The sequence below is a fragment of the Panthera tigris genome, chromosome C1 (assembly GCF_018350195.1).
Source record: "Panthera tigris isolate Pti1 chromosome C1, P.tigris_Pti1_mat1.1, whole genome shotgun sequence".
NCBI lineage: Eukaryota > Metazoa > Chordata > Mammalia > Carnivora > Felidae > Panthera > Panthera tigris.
Genome location: NC_056667.1, coordinates 121,953,794 through 121,978,802, shown reverse-complemented (window position 1 = coordinate 121,978,802; position 25,009 = coordinate 121,953,794).

Genomic DNA, 25,009 nt, shown 5'->3' with positions numbered 1-25,009 from the left:
CATCTCTCTCCATCTCTCTCTGTCTCCATTTCTCTCTCTCAGTTCATGACAACATGGTATAGTAGAGAGCCTTGCTTCTCCAAGAATGCTCCCTGGACCAGCAGCATTGACATCATCTAGGATCTTGTTAGAAATGCAGAACCTAAGGTGGCACCTGGGTGACTCGGTTGAGCGTCAAACTCTTGATTTTGAATGAGGTCACAATCCCAGGGTCGTGAGATCGAGCCCCATGCCGGGCTCCGTGCTGAGCATGGAGTCCGCTTGGGGTTCTCTTTCTCTTGCTTTGCCCCTCTCCCCCGCTTGTGCTTTCTCTCTCTCTAAGATGTAAATAGGTAGATAGGTAGGTAGGTAGGTAGGTAGATAAAGAAAGAAAGAAAGAAAGAAAGAAAGAAAGAAAGAAAGAAAGAAAGAAAGAAAGAGAAAGAAAGAAAGGAAGGAAGGAAGGAAGAAAGAATCTCAGGACTCTCTAGGACCCACTGGATCATTATCTACATTTTAAATAGATTTCTAAGTGATACATGTGCTCATTAAAGTTTGAAAATTATTGATAAATTGTATGGGCATCAAAGCAGGTTACCTAACTTCTAGTTTCAGTACTGCCTCTGTCGAGCTAGATGGCCCTATACCAGGCAACTCAGTTCTCCAAACTGTGTTCCTCAGAGCTCTCTCAGCTCAGCTATGATTATTCAGAGGCCAAATATGAGGTCAGAACTTCTACCTGAACCCTGAGGAACTCCAGTTTTATTAATTTAATCCATTAGGCTTTAACATGAGATGACATTTGAACAAAAGGTTTGCCTATGAATAAAATTTGGGGCCGACTTTCCCTGAGGAGTTCTAAAGTAATTTGGATGGCTAAATTTTCTCGAATTATAATAGCACTCATTGATATGAAAAATATTTTTCATATTCCCATGTCAAGTACTGAGACTGACTGTTTAGTTGCCTCTAGAAGTTTCCATGAGCAAGAAAGAGAGGCTCAGCCTGCCTGTCACTGAATTCCCCACTGTTTTTCTAATCTTAGCCATATAACTGTCTGGCTTTACCCTCTTTGACCCTACAGGAGAATTGTTTATGGGACTTCATAATAACTATTTTTTTATTTAATCATTTTATCAGTATTAGTTATTTGGGTGCAGTCTGGCCCTTAAGCGTTCATTGGCCAGTGCCATTTACTTAGCTTGAATGATCTAAAAGAGTTCAAAGGTCTGAGACACTCAGTGTACATCTGCCAAAGCAATTTCCAGTCCTATATACACTGGTGAGCTAAAGATGACCAAACTCCCCAGATCATTTTTACTTGGCACTTTTTGCAACTCAGTCCCTGAGTCAGAAACAGTCATTGTTGCAGTCATGTTCCCTGCTCAGATCTGTCGGCATTCTGCAAGGAAGGCACCTTAATAGCCCAATTCTAAATGTGGTTCCTTCTTTCCTCAAAGCAGCATCAAATGCTCTTCCCAGATCCATAGTGTGGAGCCATCACCCATTTTTATATTTTCCATCTGATAGCTACATCAGTCTATTACTTATTTATATGTTTATTGGTTTTACATGGCATATTTTCTCCAAAGAACTCAGGAAATTGAAGGATTTGTTTTAGAAGCCTACAAAATATATCCTTACTAGTTCACCTAAGGGATTACATAAAGTCATTTTACATTCTCTTTCATGTATTGTGGTGGGATTATTATTAAAATAATAAAATCTTTAAATCTTCTCAGTACATATATTCCCCTTTCAAAATGTAACCACCATGAGAAAAGAAAAATCTTCTCAAACAACTGACCAATGTTCTTTTCTTAGAAAATCAATCTCATCAGTAGCTCATAAAATTCAATTTCCCTGGTCAAGAACAAAGCAGATAATCATTGCTTAACAATATTTATGGGTGATAGAAATGCAGACTAAATAAAATTGGCCTCTAAAACTATCATCAAATTCTTTAAAACATTTCTGTTTATCTCCAGAGGATTTATGAAGTGCTGTAAGTGTATTTTTTTTTCTCCATTTCTATTTGGGCCAACACACATCAAAGGCAATCCATAGATATTTAGTGAAAGCATAAGGGGTGAGTAAATGAACAAAGTAAAATACAGATGGCTACTAATTTGTACATAATGCATTGCTAGAGACTGCTTCACAACAGAGACTGCCTAAAGGCGAAACACTTAATTCAGGAATGGCGGCTGCTTTGGTTTATAGAAATTTTCATAAACTGATAGCTAAATGTAGCTAAGAATGACCAAAAGTAAATAGAGATCTTCATTAGGTAATAAAAAAATGAAAAGGATGGTAAAAGAATAGCAAGTGAAGCATGGCCACTGTACAGAAAGTGGAGTTCTAGGAAGAGAGATGATTGGATAAATATAGTACTTGCTTCCCTTTATGAAAGTATCCACTAGTAAGAAAAAGAGAAGAAACTTGATCTTCTTCACAGAAGCATGCCAAAGCCATTCCATTCTTTTCTCCACCTTGAGAAATATTATGAGTTTTTTGAACCTGCTTATTAGAGTCCTTTGAAGTGAAAACTAACCGCAAATCATGAAAGGGGATTGTGAGATAAGAGGGTTTGGCCATGAACCAAGCAGAGCCAAAGGGCAGTGCTGAAACCTTAGGGTACCCAGGCATCACGACAGACAATGGAGTTGATTTGGTACAGAAGTGTTCTGAGGCAACATACTCAGGTGGAAACTGCTGGCTTCTCTGGACCACACTTTGTCCACACTGCTTCCCGTTCATGGACAAATCACTGGTTTGTACAGAACTTTCCTCAATCCAAGAAGCACAATGAGCAGAAGGAAACTAACACAATATCTATAGAGGAGAGGAATACAGAAAACAAAAGGCAAATCTGATAATGTATCAGAAAAAGAATTGAAGAAGAAAAATAAAGAAAAAATAAATTCTTTATGCTTTAGATAAAGGAGATGTAAATTATTAGAAAAAAGATAACACATAAAAGCGACACATCACATTGAGAGGGAAACTAGTCAGTCTCAAGAAAAGATGGAATGCAAGAATAAATCTATCCCAAAATATGACCACATCACTTATCATCAGGGAAATACAAATCAAAGCCACAACGCGATACCACCTCACACCTGTCAGAATGGCTAAAATTAACTCAGGAAACAGCAGATGGTGAGGATGTGGAGAAAGGGAACCCCTTTTGCATTGTTGGTGGGAATGTAAACTAGTGCAGCCATTCTGGAAAACAGTATGGAGGTTTTTCAAAAAGTAAAAGCAGAACTACCCTACAACCCAGCAATTGTACTACTAGGTATTTATCCAAAGAATATTAAAAAAAATGCTGATTCAAAGGGGCACATGCACCCCAATATTTATAGCAGCACTATCAACAATAGCCAAATTGTGGAAAAAGCCCAAATGTCCATCGACTGATGAATGGATAAAAATGATGTGGTATATTTATATACAATGGAATATTACTCAGTGATCAAACAGAATGAAATCTTTCCATTTGCAACAAATGGATGGAACTCTAATGTATTATGCTAAGCAAAGCAAGTCAGAGAAAGACAAATGCCGTATGATTTCACTCATATGTCGAATTTAAGAAACAAAATAGATGAACATAGGGGGAAAGAAGGAAAAATAAAATAAAAACAGAGAAGGAAGCAAACCAGAGGGTACTTATTGGATGAGCACTGGGTATTACATGTAACTGATGAATCACTAAGTTCTACTCCTGAAACCAATACTCCAGTATATGTTAACTAACTTGAATTTAAATTAAAAAAATGTGACCATATTAATAATATAAAGAATTAAACAAGGATGAAAACAACATTCATGATACAGAAGGAGAGCTTGGTATAATCACAGAGAAAAAAATGGAAAAAACCATTCAAAACCATTAGAAGTGAAAGTGATTATAAATGTATAGTTAATATTATAGATATGGAAGTCAGATAAGGGAAGTACAAATTATAGTAAATGATATTCCTGAAAAGAGAATAACATAGGAAAAAATTCAAATATCCATTAGAAGAATGTTTTGAAATCAGTTAATACCGGAATCTCAATGTTAAGAAGAAGAGGTCTCTTGTGTTCCTGAAAAAATTGATGTGAAAACAATGTGTCCATGGGTGTTGAGGCAGAAAAAGCAAGTTGGTCTAAAATTCTTTATGGCAGAATTCAATACCAGAACACAGTGGATAAATTGCATAGAGTAATGACAGAAATTATTATCCAAGGTCTTTATACCCAGCCAAATAGACTATAGACTAGTAAGCAAAGATTATATAACACCCATGACCTGTCTTCAAAAAAACCAAACAAACAAAAACACACAAAAAACACATAATAATATTTGATGAAAAGATATAGCCATACAAGATAAATAAAGAACTCTGGATTAGAGAGCTCATTGCATCAGTATTGAATCTATTTATACATGGTAGCTAAAAATTTATACATGTATACATAAGGCTAAAAACATCCCTGGGAATTATGATTATAGGAGCAAATAAAAATATCATAAATATATTGCCACATTGATATTTTAATTTCAAATACTTAAATATTCAACAGCAATTGGAAGAAGCAGTGAGGTGGGAAGATACTCTAACAAGATGGTTCTATTTTGAGAAGATTGGCATAGTTTTTCTATATAGAAATACAATAAACATTTCTCTATAAGATATGGTGTTGATAAAGGCAGATATATAACAGAAATGGAAAAAGGGAGAACCATGAGGAATTATTTTTAAGGATCCAGAATTTGAGGAGAATTGGATCCTCTAACTGGTCTTTTGGAGCTGTCTTCAGTTGGACTTTTTAGAAGCAGAGCCCGAAATGGGATTTGGGCTGGATTTATTGAGTGGGTAGAGCAAGATGGGGATGAAGTTGAACAAAGATGTGGTCCCAATATGAGTTTGGCTTTAGTTGATCCTACACAAAGTCCTGGAGCATAAGTTGAACCCCAGAGTTGGCCCCACCTTGAGGCAAGGGCCTGGTCTTTTATACCTCTTGTGTTGGTCAGTCATTGGCTACATGGAGGAAGGAGCAAAGAGGGGCCTAACTCTGGAGCTAGGTGGCTCCTGTTCCACAGAAGGTAATTCTCTAGAAAAGAGGACAACTGTGGGCCATTGGCAGCCAATACTCAGAGCAGCTGGGGGTTGGGTGCACCTGATTGATAAAGGACATCTGGGAAGGGTCCCAACAGTGTCACCTATCACTTGTTGATAGTTCTACTTATGTTGGCTTTCCCTGTTGTGAATGTTCCTTTATTATTTTTTACTATGGTTTACAGATGCTAGCTTTGATGTCTAGGAGATGCATTTCACCATGAGGAGGAAAGTAAAGGTCTTCTCTGGAAAGAAGAGGGAGGGTGGAGAAGACTAGATTTTTTGGAAGTGAGCATACCCGTGAGCTTTGTGGGAGTTGTCCTAGCATCAGGTTCTTATCCATGTTGCCAGATGTGAAATCACAGCAACCTCAGATGGTCAGCCTAGTCAGCCATCAAGTGTTGCTTGGTGCCTGCCGCAGTCTCTTCCAGCTCATCTCATAATCCCAACCCCCACACACCTCACGGATCAAGCTCATCTGAGATGCTGCCTCTCAAATACACAGTCTGGAAACATTTTAGCCCCAAAACAGTAGGTGAGAAACAAGGGCACTTTATGAGTGATGTTGAAATAAAAAGGCAAACATGGTCTGAGATGAAGACGAGACTGGGGAGACCTAGTTGGAAATTGCCCTTTATCTGAGACATACCAAAGTCTCTGTTAACAGGTATTAGGAGCACTGTGAATCTCTAAGAAGACTAAGATGTGGCATTTTGCAAATTTATTTTACAGTGGAACCCATTATTTGCTTACCATACCATGAGAGTAGCATTCTACAAAAATTTTCTTTAGCAAATGCTGGTGTTGTCAATGAGACCCAGTGGTTTTTGAAGAAGTATAGGTGATGACATTTTTGCTTTAGCAAGATAATTTGTCAAGAAATATGGAGGATAGATCAGTGAGGGAAGAAAATGTCAGGAAGGCCAGTTAGGTCTAATTTGTTCTAAGTAAAAATGTTAAAAGCTTGAACTAATCTTAACGGTCATTAATACAACCTCCCAGCCAAGTGCAGGGTCCCACATTCCTTATGGGAGAGCCATTTAGGCTCCTTCTTCCATGAACGGCTATTATAAACTGATACATGAATCTAAGCATTAAGGAGATCTTCCTGCTATGCAGTTGAAATCTCTCTCTGAGAATTGTACCCATGATGTTAATTCTGTTCTTTGATGTTATGCAGAGCAGGGTTTTTTTTTTTTCTCTTTTTTCTTTTTTACTCAACAATCAGGTTTGTATGCCAAGTGCTGTTTTAAAAGTGAGAATACAAAGGTCAGGAAGAAAGACATGGTTCCAGCTCTCAAGGAGCTTAAAATCTAATGAGGAAAAATAAGGCATAAACAATCAGCTTTTATTATAATAAATATCAGCAAAGAAAAATTACAGGGAATTTAGAGCAAGAAGTGAATGACTGCCTGGTGTTCTGAAAGAATTCATGGTGGCTTTATGGAATAATCCTTCCTCCGTATGAGGGGTTAATCATATCCATCCTGGCTTCCCTTCTCCAGCTTATCCCCCCAACTCCTACCCTCCCTGGAATACACATCAGTTCTTCAAATTGTTCTCTTACTATATGGTTTATAAAGTTTTTTAATCTATCTCATTCCTTCCTCCTCTGGAGATTTTGTTGCTTTCCAACATTTTTTTTTTCTCCAAAGGTGACCTTCTAGAATTGACAATTGTCTCACTTGTAATATGATTTGGGCCAAGCTTGAGGGCAGTGTACCTGGCATGTATGGGGAAGGTTTGCTGGTAATTGTTACTAGACCCCAAGTCCCACTGAGTCTCAATATTATAGAAATGATCACTGAACTTGAGAGAAAGCAAGCAAGTGGGGCTTATTAGAGATAGCCTGTTTACAAGGGAGCCCCAGGAAAGAGGAATGTGCTCCCCAGAAGGATATCTTCCAGGGCATATAAAGGCACTTTTCCCAAGGCTGAGGATCTGGGAGTGGGGAAGCATCCTTCAGTCCCATGGTCATTATCTACTGGTTGTTACTTTTCAGTGAACACAAGATAATCCCAGGATGCCTTTCTCTATGGTCAACATTCTTTCAGGGTTCCTGAAAAAATAGAAATACTTGTGCAAGCAGGCTCTAAATTGGTGCTTCACATTTTGTCCAGACAACCATTACTCCCTGGTGGCTGTTATTTCTCCTTTGTTCTCTTTTCCAGAAGGAGGTATTTGTCTCTTAAGTGTATGAAAAGTTTTAACCCTTGCCTCAGACCAGTGACTTTACAGAAGTTAAGTTCCTGTTGCTTTCCTTGTACCAACTCAGTATATTAGCACTATCCTATCTTCCCCTTTTTGAATTGCTCCTTATTTATTTATATCATTTTCTAGGCCTCTAGAAGCTCCATTCTGTCTTGCTCCACACTGTACTGGGGGAAAAAAAGAATCTGTTAATCTCATATGCACACATAGTAGTGCATTAATCCAAGTGTGATCTGAACCTAAAAGTGTATTTTGGAAATAAAGTAATGCTTAACCCAAAGAAAAATTCCTTAAGGGAAACATTTTAGGCATCTTAGTGAAAAATACATGTTTGATAAAGGGGTCTTTTTTAGTATGTGTCACACTATACATATGATTGCTGACTTCATATGAGGCCAGCTCCTAATAAAAATATTGAAGAAAAGCACATGTTAAGAGCATACTACAATATGTAAATAAATCTAGAGGAGCCTGGGTGGCTCAGTGGGTTGAGAGTCTGATTTGATTTTGGTGCAGGTCATGATCTCATGATTTGTGAGATGGAACCCAGCATGGGGCTGCATGCTGACAGTGCAGAACCTGCTTGGGATTTTCTCTCTCCTCTCTCTCTGCCCCTTCCCTGTGATCTTTCTCTTTCTCTCTGTCTCTCAAAATAAATAAGTAAACCTAAAAAAACAACGTGTACTATAATAAAAGCTAATACTTATTGGATACTACATGAAAAGCATTGTGTTAAGAAACTTTACATATATTAAGATTTTTCAATTTTCAAAACATCCCTATAAGATATATGATATTATCTTTATTTTACAGATGAGGAAACTGAGGCATGGAGGTATTAAAATTGTACAAGACCAGGTGAGAGACCTAGTTTCATAATTAAGAAGCTTGAGTTCCAGTTTGGATTTTATCATTTACCATGTGATTTTTGAACAAGGCATGACATTGTATTGAACTTCAGTCTCTCATCTGTAAAATGAAACTAAGTTAGCTAAACTTCTCAGGTCTGGTCTACCTGTATGATTTTTCTGTTCATGTCCTTGGAACTGTTTGTATTTATTTAGCAAATAGTCAAATCCAAGAAAAAGGCAAAATCATGAGTCTTTCTATTACTCTTCAGTATCTACGTGTATACCTTTTCCATGAAGCATTGCTTCATATCTCCCTGCCAATATTCTCTTTGATTCCTAAATAGTAGCTGTTTTTTTCAAAGTCTACCTCTATTTTAAGCCTACCTTAAAGCTGTTTTTTCAAAGTCTACCTCTATTATAAGGTGTTGAAACACATGAGAAATATGAACATTATACAAGGAAATCGATAAGGTTAGGAATCTTCACACATTTAACTTAATCATGTCTGACACTGAAAACAAAGTCATATTTTATTGCCTGAGAGGTATGCTCTTTGGCAAACTGTGATGGTAATCTGATTGTGAACAATGCTTATTCATCATTTCTGGGGCAAGGCTTGGTGTGCCAGCCAAGGGGACAGCTGACCTAATATGCCTTAAGTTACATTCCTCAAAATCAGTTACATTGTGGAAAATCACCAAAGCAGATGTAGTTTATATTGGTCAACAGAAACTATGGGCTCTTTCCTTATCTTCTCTCCTATTTTCATTGACAGTTGGGGGAAAGGTTACACAATGATATCCAAAAGGGTAAATTCTCTGGTTACTTTTAAATGATCTTTTTTCCATTTCACATTCTCTGGATTTCTAAAAGTGGGGAGAAGATAAAAAATCAGAAACCATTAGGAATCTGCTACCACAAGGGTAAGTTCAAGGTACGAGTATGGTGATAATCTAAGATATGCCATGGAAAACACCTTTGTGCCTTTATGTTTCAGAAATGGGTCTGTATCATCTTGAGCTCTATTGGGGCCATTATCTTTTGTAAGATAGCTGGTAGCTTTTCACTTTTCCTGTAACACTCCTCTTTGATGTCCTATCATTTGCTTACCTTTTAAGTTTCCTCTGGGAAATGGTAGACAATCTATACTCCTCTCTCCTTAGTTTGAGTTCAAGACCCTTTTTCAAGGCTTCTTGTGTACTCTGTGATCACCTTTATCATAGCTGTTACCATGTGAAATGAGATACAGTTATGGTTATGAGATCAATCTTTAGACAAAAGCGTATTGATCATCTACTTTATGATTAACTCTGTGTAAAGTTTGGGTCACTAAATTCTAGAAGCATTTCTTTTCACCTAGGTAGTTTTTCAATAATTTCTCTTTTTCCTCAAAAGTGATAAAAATTTTTAAAAAATGTTAAAAGCTAAGTTTCTGAAAGCCCAGAATTCTTGGGGTTTACAGCAGGCAAATATCCTATTATGTTCCACCAACCTGCCTTTTATGAAAATCCTAATACAAATGAAAATATTCCCTAATGTCCTGCATCAATTCATTGGGGAGGTAGGAGGGTGAGATTATTGTCCAGTGTAATTTTTTTCTCAGTAACGGCAATTATGCATTAATTTCATTTCTGAATTATAAGGAAGAAATTAGTGTATCAGGCTTTATGGTGATACACTTTATGTATCAGGCTTTATGGTGCTGACATCATGCCACAAAGAGAAACATTTGATTCTGGACCAGGAGGCGTTAGAAAGATACTAGCAGAAATTCTGGACATACACAGGGTGTCCTAGTTTGAAGACCAGCAATCAGAAACTAATCTCAAACAGTGAAGAGTAAAGGCTTAGAGACAGAAAGTGGAATATTGCAGGCAGTGTGGGATCAAATCAGGAGCTTGTTTGATGATAAACCTGAGAAAGGAGGGGCACATCCAGCATCATCCATCTCATTCCTCTCATCCCGCTCATCCCTCTCATCATCATCCCAGGCCATGGGCAGTGGAATGGCCATCTCCCATATAGGCCACAAGCACCAGCACTACAGAGAAGTGGCTAGGGAGGAGACACTGGCTAGTGGATCAGGGGTACACTGTGATCTTATGGAAATGCAAGCCAGTGGATTCCATAGGCATTGGGATAGGATTATTTTTAATGCTCAGTAGTCAGTCAGAAGTGCTTAAGACTCAATCCTCAGGCAGAAAAACTTAGAATATCAACTTTCAATCACTTTGTAGGAGTGAGCGTTACCCATAGAGGGTCTAGCTACTCTTTGCCACATTCTAGGTGAGGGATAGGGCTGCCTGCTCCTGGCTAGATACTCACCTCAAACTCTAGGATGAGAGGTAGGTTCTAATATATCTGTGTTCTCTCTCCCAGCACCCTTGTCACTGATGCTCTGGATTTGTGGCATGATCAGCCATGGTCAAGGGCTGCACCTGTGGAACTCACTGTAGTTTCATGGTCCACATGGATTTGAGATTAGTGAAAGGTTATTCATATCTACACTATATGATCTCAAATACACTTAAAATTCAGCATGTTGAGAGCTAAACTCACCTCTTAACACCAGCATGCCCTCCCCTTATTCCTCTAGGATTTGTTATCTTTGTGAAGAATATCATTATCTATCTCATTGTACCATCATTGCAGTAGGTGGAATCTGAGAAGAAATCCTTTCCTCCTCCTCCTTCATGTCCACAAACAATTGATAATCAAAGTCTATTGAATTTACCTCCTAAGGGTTTCCAAATCATTCACTTGGTCCGTCTTTAAATGTGGTTAGGAAACCGCTAACCATTTGGACTTCTTATTCTCGTTTGTGCTCCTCTCCTAAGATCCACTCTTGGCCTTTATCTCTCATGCTTTGCCTTGATCATGACTTAGGTACTCCAGTTGGGTCTGGCAAGAGAGAGGCCTTAGGAAGGGAATATGAGAATGTTTCTCTCTATCCCTGCCCTGTTTTTTTGTTCTTACCCTTACCAGCTTCTGGTCAACTTCTGCCCCCCCCCCCCAAACCCCCCTTGTCCTTTCAGGCTGTCTATTCCTTTCTTTGTCTTGATTTTGCTCCCATCAGTGTAAACAATCCCTTTGCTACTTTTTCTCCAGGGAAACTTTGTTGAATAAGCCACCAGTTTTCTCACAGGACACTGAATGATCCACTATTTCCCTCACTTTTGCCCACTTCAGACCTTCTCCATATCATAGGTAGAATGATCTTTTAAGTGCAAAGTTGACTGAGTCACTTTCTTGATTAAAACTCTTCAAAGGCTTCTTGTTGCTGTTAAGATCAAGAAAAATAACTACTGTGGCCCACAGCCTAGCAATCTGGCCCCTCCCTGTGTCTCTGTCTCCATTGTTACTTTCTCTCACTCACTGGGCACCCACTATGTTGCTCTTCTTCAGTTCCTTGAAATTGCCACTTGATCTACTGTGAGCATTTTCCTGAATTCTCTCCTCTCTTTGGAAAGTGTTTTCTTTTTCCTTGCCCCCTCAGTGCATCCCTAACCTGCAATTTTACATTAAATGTTTCCTTCTCAAGGGAAGCTGTTCTTGACACTTTGTTCCACTCTTGCCACATGAATTTGCTTCTCCAGTTAATACAGGATGCATTCAGAACATAAGACTTTATGTTTGCTTCAAAGCACTTACTATGAAGTATAATTATGTATTCTATGTATATAGTATACATCATATATTATATAAAATAATTGCATAATATTTATGTAATTTTTTATTGATATAAAATAAGTTTAAGTATGTGTGTGGGGGTGCGTGTTGTTCCCCGCCATTTTATTTATTTATTTATTTATTTATTTATTTATTTATTTATTTTTAATTTTTTTAACGTTTATTTATTATTGAGAGACAGAGAGACAGAGCATGAGCAGGGGAGGGGCAGAGAGAGGAGGTGACACAGAATGCGAAGCAGGATCCAGGCTCCGAGCTGTCAGCACAGAGCCCGACACGGGGCTCGAACTCACAAACAGCAAGATCATGACCTGAGCCAAAGTCAGATGCTCAACCGACTGAGCCACCCAGGTGCCCCTCCTGCCATTTTAACTGTAGCACTTTGCAAAGGTCAGGGTAAATACTTGTGGTTTGAAAAATACTAGTTGGGCAAATAATTAAAAAAAAAAAAAGTATCGCTGTCTAAAGCCTACTCAGTTAACAAAAACAGAAGAAAAGCAAATAACAGTTGAATGAGAAGCAATAACAGTGAAAGCAGCCTTCTGTGATTATTATCTAAACAGTCTGTTGTGAGTTAAGCTGAAAACTGAGTGCAGGAGTTTGGGAATAAACATAGGCCATAGTCAGAGAAAACGGGCTCATTCAAAAACATGTAGCTGCTCTCAGGTCAATGGCAGGTCTTTAATTCCATTTTTCATGAACATCCACAATAAAACCTCAGAGCACAAGCCAATAACTCAACCGCTCAAATCCCCTCCAGAGTTTCTTCCAAGTCAATCTGCTGACCTCAGATCCTCACTTTCATACGATCACAGCAGAAGCATCTGTGGCAGTTCTTGCCCTTGAATAAGATTGTCAAAAAGAAATTAAGGCTGTAATTACAGTATTAATTTTTAAGTTGTGTGGACTCAACAAAACAAGAAAAATAGTCTTTTGAATCATCAAGTTTAGATATATAGTGAGGAAACTACTGATGGCTAGTGAGAGCTACCAGAGAAATCTGTATTATTCATTTTTACATCATGTGAATATCTCTTCAGAATCACTTAGATCAATTGATAGAAAACAGACACTTAATTATTTAATTGAGACCTCACTATAGGAATTCTCTTGACTCAATCATTCTGGGAAGCAGAGGATAAAGGTGGCCCACAGGGGAAGCAGAAAGACCAGCTATAATTTTGGAGAAGACTGCATTTGTGCCAGACTGGAATGCCTTTTATTCAAACATACATCCAGTCATCTGATATTTATCGAGCTCCTACTCTATCCTAAGCCCTGTAATTGTCACTGGTGAAGAAAAGAAAAAGGAATGAATAAACTATGATACTTGCATGGAGAGGACAACCACACTCTACTTTCCTTCAAATTGGACTCAACTCACTCTTGGAAGCCTTCCCTAAATGTTCCTGTCTGCAGAAATCTCTATGAAGAATTCTATAAGTGGCTGCTTGTGCCACACATAGCTTCTTTCTTGATGATGGTGACCAAATAGGTATTTAATACATTATGTGAAACAGACACAGATAGAGGTTCATGGAGGATCAACTGGATCAAAAAGCAAAGAGCTTTGAAAAGTATATGGTGTTTATTTTATTTTTACACTTGGTAATGTATATTATATCTAAGAGTGTATAAGATATACACACAGTTTATAAATAATAAAGCAATTGTTATGAGACCAGGCTGGAAGGCTGGTGGAAAAACCAAGCGGCGCTTGGAGATCTTATTTAGATCTTATTTAGAGATCTTATTTATTTAGATCTTATTTAGATCTTATTTAGAGTCTTATTTAACTCCGGCGGGCTCAGTGGAGACCGTTTCTCCAAAGGTCTGAGCCCTGAGCACAAGCATGGGAGGCAGTTTATAGTCTGTTACTTTTGCATTCCACATTAGTATTAATTTAGCAGACTTGGCAAGCAGGGCAGGAAGAAGAGCCTGGAAGAGGGGTCTCTAAGCTAGAAACTAGAGCTTGTTTTAGTCCCCTCGGCCATCTTATGGTGCAGAACTTTACTTATTTTCCCAACACAATCACTTATCCGTTCACTGTACAACTTAAGAATTAGAATAGGGCCAGTGTTTTAGAAACCTCCTGCTTGCCTCTCTTTTTATTGCATCTCTCTTCCACCCTCCATAAGTACTCACTTTTGGTTAATTATTTTTTATTTATGATATTATCATCAGTGTATATACCTACGAATAATACATAGATTAATTTTGAAATTTGGGTGTCAGGAAGGGGTGATGTTACAACTATTAAATGAAGGCTCCTGAGAGAAGATAAACAGAACACAAGGTGAATAATCGTATGACTGTAGGAACATGACCAGGGAAATGAGTAGCTCTGTATCTTCTGCTTCTAAACTCACTACAGCTCTCAAGAAGATATCTAAGATAAACATTTCTCTGAAACGAAATGAGTGTCTTCAATTGATTCAGGAAGCAGGGCAGGGTGAAAAACAGGAACATTTTCAGCACATCGTCAAGATAAAGGCCAGCTATGCATAAGGGTCAGGCTTACCAGGGTATTTTATTCTCTGGTTAAAAAGTATGTAAGATTTTATGGCATCTTAGTAATGATAGTTCTCCCTGAGTCTGTCTCTTTGGGATGTACTGGTCCAAAGTATACTGGTAGCCCTCCAAATCTGCTGCACAGCGGTCTTACTGAGACAGTAGTTTTTGATTCCCTAAAGGATCCCCTCTTCCTTTTTCCTGTGTTGGATTATCTGTTTTCCATGTCATCATCTTGTTTTGGTTTTTCATTTATTCTCTCATTCTCTCTTTTTGTGGGTTGGAGAGAGAACTCAGACTCCCATAACTTCTGGAAAAAGGATGAGAGGGAAGGACATTTTTTAAGCTTCCATATTTGAAAATATCTTAATATAACATCATATTGATTGATACTTTGCCTTGATATAGTTAGACATTATTTTTATTCAGAAAGTTAAAGGCATTTTTCCAAGATTGTTTGCTTCCAGATTTACTTTGGAGAATCCTGAAGCCATCTCAGTACTGTGTTCTTTGTGTAAGTCTATTCTTTCCCCCTCTTTTGAAGCCTGTAGTTTTATTATTCTACTTTGCTACGCACTCAAAAGACAGTTTAAATCTAAAAATTCTTCTCCATTTCCAGGAAATTTTCTTGAATTATATTATTGATAATTTTCTCCCTCTCTGTTCTCTTATCTCTCTTTGTAGAACATCTATTATTTAGATATAATCAACTTATTTTCTACTTCTCTATTTCCATCTCGTCTTTTGCTCTACTTTCTAGTATGTCCCCTTTTTCTCATAAGTCTTGTGTTGAGATTTCCATCTTATTTCTCTGTTAATGTTTTGAATTTCCAAAAACTTATTCAAAGTATATTTCTTTGTGTTTGTTTCATGTTTGCATTATCTTATCTCTCTGAGACAATAAATAATCATTTCTTTTTCTTTCTTTTTTTTAATTTAATTAAAAAAAAATTTAACATTTATTTATTCTTGAGACAGAGAGAGACAGAGCATGAATAGGGGAGGGGCAGAGAGAGAGGGAGACACAGAATCCGAAACAGGCTGCAGGCTCCGGGCTGTCAGCACAGAGCCCGACGCAGGGCTCGAACACACGGACTGCGAGATCATGACCTGAGCTGAAGTCTGACGCTTAACCGACTGAGCCACCCCGGCGCCCCTAAACTTTTTTTTTTAATGTTTATTTATTTTTGACAAAGAGAGAGACAGAGCATGAGTGGGGGAGGGGCAGAGAGAGAGGGGGACACAGAATCCAAACCAGGCTCCAGGCTCTGAGCTGTCAGCACAGAGCCCCACATGGGACTCAAACTCACAAGCTGTGAGATCATGACTTGAGCCGAAGTCAGACGCTCAACCCACTGAGCCACCAAGGCGCCCCTCCTTTTCTTTCTTTTTCTTCTTTTGGTATGGTCTGTATTTCCTCCAAGTTGCTTTTATTCTGTTTGCCACTTTGGTCTGTGTATTCCACATTCAAGTGTCTTCTCTAATTTATAAGCTTTCCTTTAACTCTGATGGCTGGTCAGCTTAGTAGCCTGTTCATGAGTAAGAATGGGATACTAAAAAAGTTATGGGAAGTCCTGGTTGCCTGGTAGGTTGTCAACTTTGAGCTCCTCTATAGAACACACAGCATCTTTGGGACTTCCTTCTTTTGCTGGTCACATTTCCTAGAAAACACATTCCCAATCTTGCTCCTGTAATACTAAAGTCTGACTGTAGGGCTCTTGGGGAAAGAGCTGATGTGGGGTTTCATCAGTCAGCATTCTTGTACAGAATCACTGATATGCTTTGTTTTTAGTTGGGAATCTATTCCCTCAACTGTACCGGGTATTTCCTCTGTTAAATATTTTTACTTTTTCTTTTTTTTAAGGGAATAAGCCTCAAGAATTATAGGCTGTAGCAGAAATCTGCCAGCATCATGAGGGTGGGGAGAATGGCAGGTAGTGATCTACTTCATTCTCAAACATTTTTACCCAAACCTCTTCTTTACTTTACCCTTTTCCTACCCACTCCCCACCTCCATGCAGTTCCAAAATTGCCTAGGACTGGGATTTTTCTTTTAGTCCCCTTGAGGATTCTGATATAACTTGTGTTGGTTCTAAGTTTTCCTCAATACTGACTTTGGGTTCAACTTTACAATTCTGCTAAGTTGACTCTTGCTCATCTGTTTTTCAGCTTCCAAATTTTGTTTCTTTAATCTCCTTTCCTGTTGTCCCCATTTATGTGAGTTTGAGACTACAAACAAAAATAATTTGTTAGAAACTTAGTGAGTTTCATGAGGGAACAACATTAATGCATGTTAATTCATGACTCAGCTGGTATAAATTTTTTTTAAGAGAGTGAGAGAGGGAGCTGGGAAGAGGGACTAGGGAGAGAGAGAGAGAGAGAGAGAGAGAGAGAGAGAGAGAGTCTTAAGCAGGCTCCACACTCAATATGAGCCCAAAACAGGGCTCAATTCCATGACCTGTGAATCGTGACCTGAGCCAGAATCAAGACTCCGATGCTCAAATGACTGAGCCACCCAGGAACCCCTCAGCTGGTATAATTTTAATTATACAAATACTTTCTGATTCCTGTTAAGTGAAGGGTAACACCATCTTGTTTCCATAAATGCTACAGAATTATATTCTGTACCATTAAGATCCCCTTCCCTTACTGAGGATAGTTGAGCTTTCTAGCACTAAAACCACTGGGCAAAAATGATAATTAGTTAATTGGGGAAAGTAGGTCATCTCTCTTCTTCTTAATTTCTTTCATATCTCATTAGTTTCCCCCTCAGGTTATAATATGATACAGACAAAATAAAATATTCTTTAAGCTAATCAATTCTAGTGCAACCCCAACCCATATTCTGATTTTTTCCTCTAATACTAACAGAATTAATAAAGCAGGGGGTTGTTCTTAATGACTCCCTATGTCATCACTCCCCCATTCAGTCATCCACTAAGTTTGGATGATTTTTAGCTCATGAATATCTTCTGTGCTTATTCTGTCAAACAAAAAAACTAAAACAATTTTGTAGTGAGTTTGTTGTCCTTTATTTAAGGGAAAACAATCTTTGTGAAGGAGTACAGTGCCTCATAAGTAGTGTCTCATAAACAGTGAAACACTGTTCCCCAGGTATTTTGTCAAGAGTATACGTTTTAGAGCATTAGAGAAGGCACTGTGGAAAACAAAGCATGCTTGGTTAGGAGGTCAGGGATCTTCTCCTAAGGCTAGCAGATTCTATGACTTCAGGTAAGGTGAACTAGCTAAAGTTGAATTGGAAGATTATCACTGGTGTATGTCAAGTTTCCTTGACAAGCATTTCCTGTAAGTACAGGCTGACTGAGATTTAGATTTGTGGCTGGGCCAGGCCACTGAGACGACTCCCATTTTGTGGGTCCCCATGTACAAATTAACTTGATCAGTTTCTTCTGTATTTTTCCTGTTGTACATCACTCACATCCATCCCCTCTTTTCTACCAGACTTAATTTTCTGAAATACAAACATGACTGCATCACTTTCCTTTCTAAAACTCCCAAATGAATCATTGCTTTATTGAAGTCCAAACTTAGTTCATGGAGAGAGCTCAAGGATACTCCCCCTGGGCAAGTCTCCTGTTGTTAGTTTTTACTGTGGCCTTCCTGGCATATGGACCTTCAGTAAGACCAAAGGCATTCGTGAATTTCCATGGCACACACCAAGCAACCTTGTGCTGCTGTGCCTTTCTAAATGCTGCTCCTCTGCTCTGCCCCTTCTCCTCTGGACACATCCTTCAAGACAAGCTTGGGTACCTCTGGGAATCCCTCACCAACCCTGCCAAATCTGGCCTCCAACTTTTTTCTTCATGCTTCCAGAGTACTCTGCCCTATCCTGTTGTTGCAACCTATACTGACAAGAATTGCCTAAACTTCCATGCTGCATTAAATCTGCCCTATTTTTGTATCCCACATGAGTTACATACTGTCTGACAAATAGTAGAATGTTCCCTGCTATGATGATATTGAAATTGAGGGCTTCCAACAGATGAGTTTTTCCCCCTTACGGGGATATTTTATCCACTTCCACATTACTTGAACCATTTTGATTTAAAATTCACTCACTGGACTGGGATTAAAGTAACTTTGTTCTTTTCCTAATTAATTGTTTAACCTCTTTGGTCCACAATTATGTCATTGTGATAGTTATTTGTTTTAGATCTCTATAATTCAAATCTAAATTTTCTATCTTTGTCATATTCCCTCTGTCCTTTTCTGTCTCTCCCCACCCCCATGTTCTGGTATCTGCAAGTTAAAGTGTATTATCAGCAAGCTCTCAATAAGTCAATCCATGGTTTTAGCTAAAAATTTCAAATATATTCCCCAAAGTAGTTGCATCACTAGTCAGGACTCTAGATGCCTAAAAAGTCCTATAACCTGAAAGACTGAAACTTCCTAAGGAAGGGGGAATTTTATAGTGCTAATTAGGCTATTGGACAAAGCCACTATAACAATGACCCTTCTCCTCTTACCAACTAATTGACCTTATAGAAATTAGGTCACTCCTATGGCTATAGACCATTGTCTCCAGTTCCTTTGGCTTTTTGTTATTTCAAACAGTGGCCCTGGGGATAAGAGTTGGGTGAAAACAGTGAGCTAGATTCCCTTGAGCTCTGAGGAATTGATATTTATTTTAGTAAGTTTATTCAGAGAATAACAAGCATATAGGCAGATAAACTGATTACAGAGATAAAGCGGTTAGGATCTCAGTAGGACAGGAATCCATGGGTACTCACTCAGAAAAAAAAAACAAAAACAAAAAACCTACAACACAGTTGTTCCTGTCTGTATAAGGAAAATCATCTCAGTAGAAAATAGGTTGTTTACATTTTCAATTCCACAAACTCCCTTCACAGCTCACCATGCATCAAACAGAGAAGGGGAAAGGGAAGCTTTTATTTATCTATTTATTTATTTATTTTTGGTCCCTGATGTGCACAAGGAAGTTCCCTCGAGATGAATCATCTTGGAGCAGCAAAGATCATGATAGCAATAATAACAACAATGCATCAGTGATTCTCAAATATATCCATGGGGCAGAGTATGCTTTTCAAAGGACATTCACTTCTATTCCATCTCATTTGATCATTGTGACAACCTCAGAAGGTACATAAGGTAGGTATTGTTATTACTATTTTACACATGAGGATCCTGAGCCACAGAGGGTGTAGAGTTATTTGTCCAGAATCACAGAGCTAGTTAGTGGCAACATTGGAGCCAGAGACCAGATTTTTTGAGAAATGTTGTCACATAAATGGATTATATGCACTGTGTGTACACAGAAATGCCTAGGATATGGAAGAAGCCCAAATCTCCCTCTCATTTGAAAGTCTGGGCCAGTGGCTCTGGAGACTTTCAGATTCACCTGGAAGTTCTCTGAAGAAGGCAGACATGCAAACTGACAGATTTCTTAGCAGTAGTTCCTTGACTCCAATGACCATCTTAGCCAGAAAAATTAGTGTATTTCTTCTCCCAGGTTAGGTGCTGGGCTTGTAAAGTCCCAGAGAGAAATTGAGGATTTGTTTGGTGGTCTTTGACGAATTCTGAATTGTTTCACTTTTTCCGTTATGCAAAGAAGAACATAAAGGAGTGTTAGTGTCCTGGCTCTTGGGGCCATTCATCTATTGATCTGGTATCCAAAGAATCTTCTTGATAAAAGAAAAGGAAGTGATAGTATTGTCCAGACCTTCCAGCTATCATGGACTCCCCTGCATTTGTTATCCCATCAGCTTAAAATCCAGAGTTGTCAGAGTTTTGGATATCTACTGCAAACTCCTCATTCAACACAGAGGAAATTGAGACTCAGAGAGCTGAAGTGGTTACCAGAAGTCCGCAGGGCTAGTTAACAACACAGCTGAGATTGGAATCAAAAGAGCCAATTATAATAGTTGATATCTACCATTTTCTTAGCATCTGCTATGCCTTTGTTGCTGTGATGTATACTTACATGTTTATTACTTTTGCCTTTCACATCTACAAAATTGAGAGCTGTTGTCCACATGTATTAGTTAGGATAAGTTAGGCCAGCCTGATGAGAGAGCAATGATGAAATCTCAGGGTAATTAATGTAACACAGATTTATTTCTTTCCCCTGCCTCCATCTAGTGTGTATTAGTGGGTAACAGATGGGTTGGGTAAGGAGGTATTCTTCTCCTTAAAGTCATCATAGACCTAGACTGAGAGGGTCTCTAACTTCTGGTAGACCTCCAACATGGAGCACATACCTCCACATTTGGTGGGGCAAGAAGGGATTACACACCGAAGACTGACACCGATCTCTATGCTTGGGTCTATAAGCGCTTCACATCAGTTTTGTTCACGGGCTATTGACCAGTTTGGTCACTTGTACCAATCAATGTGCAAAAATGCTGGGAAGTAACTGTCTCCCTTGTTCTTCAGAAGAAAACAGATGCCTACAAACACAAGAGATGATTACCAACCTAACCCTTTAAATCTCCATAGAGTAGCCAAGACAATACATTTAAAATATAAATTCTGTTTTTCACAGCTCTTATGGAAACTCTGTATTTCCTTCCCATCACCTTAAAATACAACTTAACCTAGGGGTGCCTGTGTGGCTCAGTTGGTTAAGTGTCCAACTTTGGCTTGGGTCATGATCTTGTGGTTTATGAGTTCTGGGACCTGCACTGGGCTCTCTGCTATCAGCATGGAGCCCACTTTGGATCCTCTGTCCCCCTCGCTCTCTGCCCCTCCCCCTCTCGTACATGCATGCTTTCTCTCTCAAAAATAAATAAACATTAAAAAAATACAACCCAACCTGTTTCATAAGGCCTATAAGGCTTTGTATAATTTGGCCCTTTCTACTCTCATGCCACTCTCCCCTTAACTCATTTCACTTTATCACACTTGCTTTCTTTCAGTTCTTGGATATTTCAAGTGCTTTCTTTGTTCAGAGTCTTCTCCATGCTGTTTCCTCTCCTTGCTTACACTCTGCTTTCTCTCTGCTTGACTAATGCTTATGCATCCTGAACGTTTCAGCCTCAGTGCCATCTTTGACCAACTGCATGTTCCATGCATGTATAGATGGTGGCTATTTTGTTTTCCATTGTACATTCAGTGCGTTCTACAGGGCCTGGCACAAAGAAGATAATATTTGTGAAATGATTACATGTAGGAATGAATGAACAGAATCCTCTCTTAAACAATACTACACTTAGTTGTCAAAAACATAATGATGTAGCCAGAGCAGATGACTCACTTAGAAGAGTAACTGTGTATTTGAAGTTTCTAGTAATATTATGATAATGATGCTCATTTTCTAGTTACTCATTCTAAGTATTTAGCATTCCTTACCTGTCTACTGAACATTGTCAATGTATAAGTTTTTTGAATGTTAAAGTACATGAGAGGGGTAGAAACCTAAGGTTTGAGTGACAGAAGGAATGTGGAACTTTTTTGTAGAGCAAGATACCACCAATTCAGCTTTTTTCATAGAACTGATTGAATGACAATGTTTTTCAAATAAAAATTCAAATATGGTCTGATGAAGGATTTTTGTGCCACTTACAAGTGTGGAGAACCATCTAATAAGAATAGTTTTGACACCATTATATTGACATATCTGGGGCAATTTGATGATTTGGAAGGACAATGACATGGAATATATGTAATTAGAACTGTCATGGAAAATCTGAGACAGATGGTTTTCATCTAGTCAGAACTCAACAGAAAAAAAAGTCATTGGAAGTTGGGTATGCCTATTTTACGTAAAGTTGGTAAAGTTAGCAAATCCTTGTTAAAGGCATTTTGGAAATTTCTTAAGCAGTACTGGTCATGGTTTTAAATTTATTAAGGAAGTCATTTCATGGAGATAATTAAAGTAAAACTTAATACTGAGTTTCCTTAGCAATAGAACATTCAGATGGAGTGACACTAAATATTCCCCTCTTTCCTACAGCCATCTCCTTAATGACATTTGTCAGCACATATTACACACTAAAATTGTTTATGATATTTTGTTATTGCTGACTTTGATTTAATTACTATGTGGATTAAATAAAAAGGAGTATAAATTGAGAAGCTTTACAAACACTTTGTTATATAACAGCTCTATGGAAGGTCATCCAATCTTTTCCCTTATCTCTGAGCATGTCCCTACCCACCTCCCCACTCCTAAGACCAGACATGAAATAGTATTATCCATTCAGAAAGACCATGGGCTGCACCCAGAAATATTCTCCTGGAACTTACAAATACCTTGTGTCCTCTCCATCTCTGAGGACTGAGTACATATCTTGAGAATGTTTCCAATTAGAACTCAGAAACTTCTTGATGGAGTTCTTTGCCCATTTGGGAAATAGCTTCTCTGGTGGATGATGTGACTTCTGATAGGGGCTGGGTCACAGTTACTCTCAACCACTTTATTATTATTTTTTTAATGTATGTTTAATAATGTATTATTATATTTTTTAATGTATTTCTAATTGGTTGCCTCTCCTCAAACTAAGGCTTAGCCTGACACGCCCTAGATGTGCTCCAGAGGTCTGGGTTTTGGGGACTGAATCATTCATACTGAATTTAGTGGTTTGTGTGAAGGTACAGGTTGGGTGGTCAACACAGTGAAGGTGCCTTTGTCAGCCCCATCTCTCCCTTCTGTGCCACCTGCTTCCCTGGGGTGGTTCTCTCTCTCCATCTGCCAGACACTCCATGTCCTCTTGTTTACACACACACACACACACACACACACACACACACACACACACCCTTTAAAACCTGCTTCTAAGAAAACACCTGGCAAATTCTTCTCACTATCATCAGATCTCAGATCATCAGATTTTATATCCTAGACTTCCTAAGGCATTTGAAAAATTGCAGAATGCTAAGGTTTAAAAGTTCATCTTTGTCACTCATAATAAATAAATGGAAACAATTTAAATGACTAGCATTTTGGGAATTAGGTGACTATACATGATGGCATGTTACTTAGATATAAAAATCACATTTGCAAAGTGTTTGGATTTTTTTTTTTTTTGCCATACAAAACTATTAAACATTTTAAACTTGTAGGATTTTAAGACAAAAATAGGCATTTGTCCTGTGTTGAGCAAATGCAGCAGTCTGATGAAAAGCACAGGATGTTGAACAGTATTTAAAACATCAGAGAAAAAGACAAAAAGTAAATAGTTGCCTTTGTGTCACAGGATTATGGTTTTTATTTTAATTATCGAAACATCCCTCTGTCATCTTTGCCATGAGGAAAAGAAAATGTAGGTATTCACAGGAGAGAGGAACGAATTGCCAATGGGAAATTTTCAACAAGCAGTTCTGCTTGTGTGTGTGTGTGTGTATACATCTCTGGATATCTTTATCTACTTCCATCTACTCTGCTGTTTGGCAGGAACAGTGTGCAAGTCTCACAAGCCTCTGCCTTTCCACAAGGCTGTCTCCGGATGAGACGCTGGGAGATTTAGACCTGGATTTATATAAGTCTTACCTAATACATCAACACCTTTGGATTTCTGCTCTCCAGCATCCTCTGTGTTGCTGAGCTACACAGTTTCTGGCCCTCTTTTCTCTTTGTGTAGCGGAAAAAGAGCTTTGGCATCACATCAGCTTCAGTTGTGGTTGACTCCACAGATTGCTGGCTGTGTGACCCTGGGCTCTCTACCTCGGTCAGTAAACCACAGCTTCCTCATCTTTAAAGGGTAATGAACGCTACCTTATTCTAGTAGGAAAAAAAATGAGGAAATCCATGTTAAAGAAAATCTTAGTGTAAGTCCTCAAAAAGGGATAGTTACTTTATTTCTTCTGACTCATAATTATTTCATGCTTTCATTCTGGTGGCACAGGTTTTATCAAGAGTGGAGTCGGCCTGTCATTTCTTTCTTTTTATTTTTTGAAGTTTATTTATTTATTTTGAGAGAGAGAGCATGTGTGCATGAGAGAGAACGGGGGAGGGGCAGAAAGAGAGAGAATCTCAATCTCGAGCCTAACTCCAGGGCTCAATCCCATGAACCGTGAGATCATGAGTTGAACTGAAACCAAGAGTTGGAGAACTGCCTGAGCTGCCCAGGTGCCCCTGCCTGTCATTTCTTAGGATGAGGGCTTTTTCTTCTTCTTCCTTTTTTTTTTTTTTTTTTTTTTTTTAAAGTCTGTTTGGCTTCACATCTTGTTCTTTAAACATGCCTGAAATCTTGAATACACAAAGTCCTGGGGTGTCTGGGTGGCTGAGTAGGTTAATTGCCTGACTCTTGATGTTGGTGCAGGTCATGATCTCACAGTTCATTAGTTGGAGCACTACATCGGGCTCTTTGCTGACAGCCAGAGCCTGCTTGGGATTCTCTGTCTCCCTCACTCTGCACCTGCCTGCTCACGTTCTCTCTCTCTCTTTCTCTCTCAATAAATAAAAATCTAGAAAAACAAAACAAAACAAAAGTTGTGGCTTCATTCGAATAAACCCTGATTTTGCTCAAGAGAATAGTGGGTTTTCTTTTCCAAGTTAATAGAATAAAACTTACACTCTGTTTTATCCACAAAGACTAAGTGAATTTTGCTATAGGCTTTTTCCATTTCCTAATGAGACCTGAGGAGACCACAGCATGTTAATAATAGTATTAATCGTTAAAATTCATTTGTTATAAAAACAAAGGTTTCATTTTTTTTTTACCATTAACATTTTTC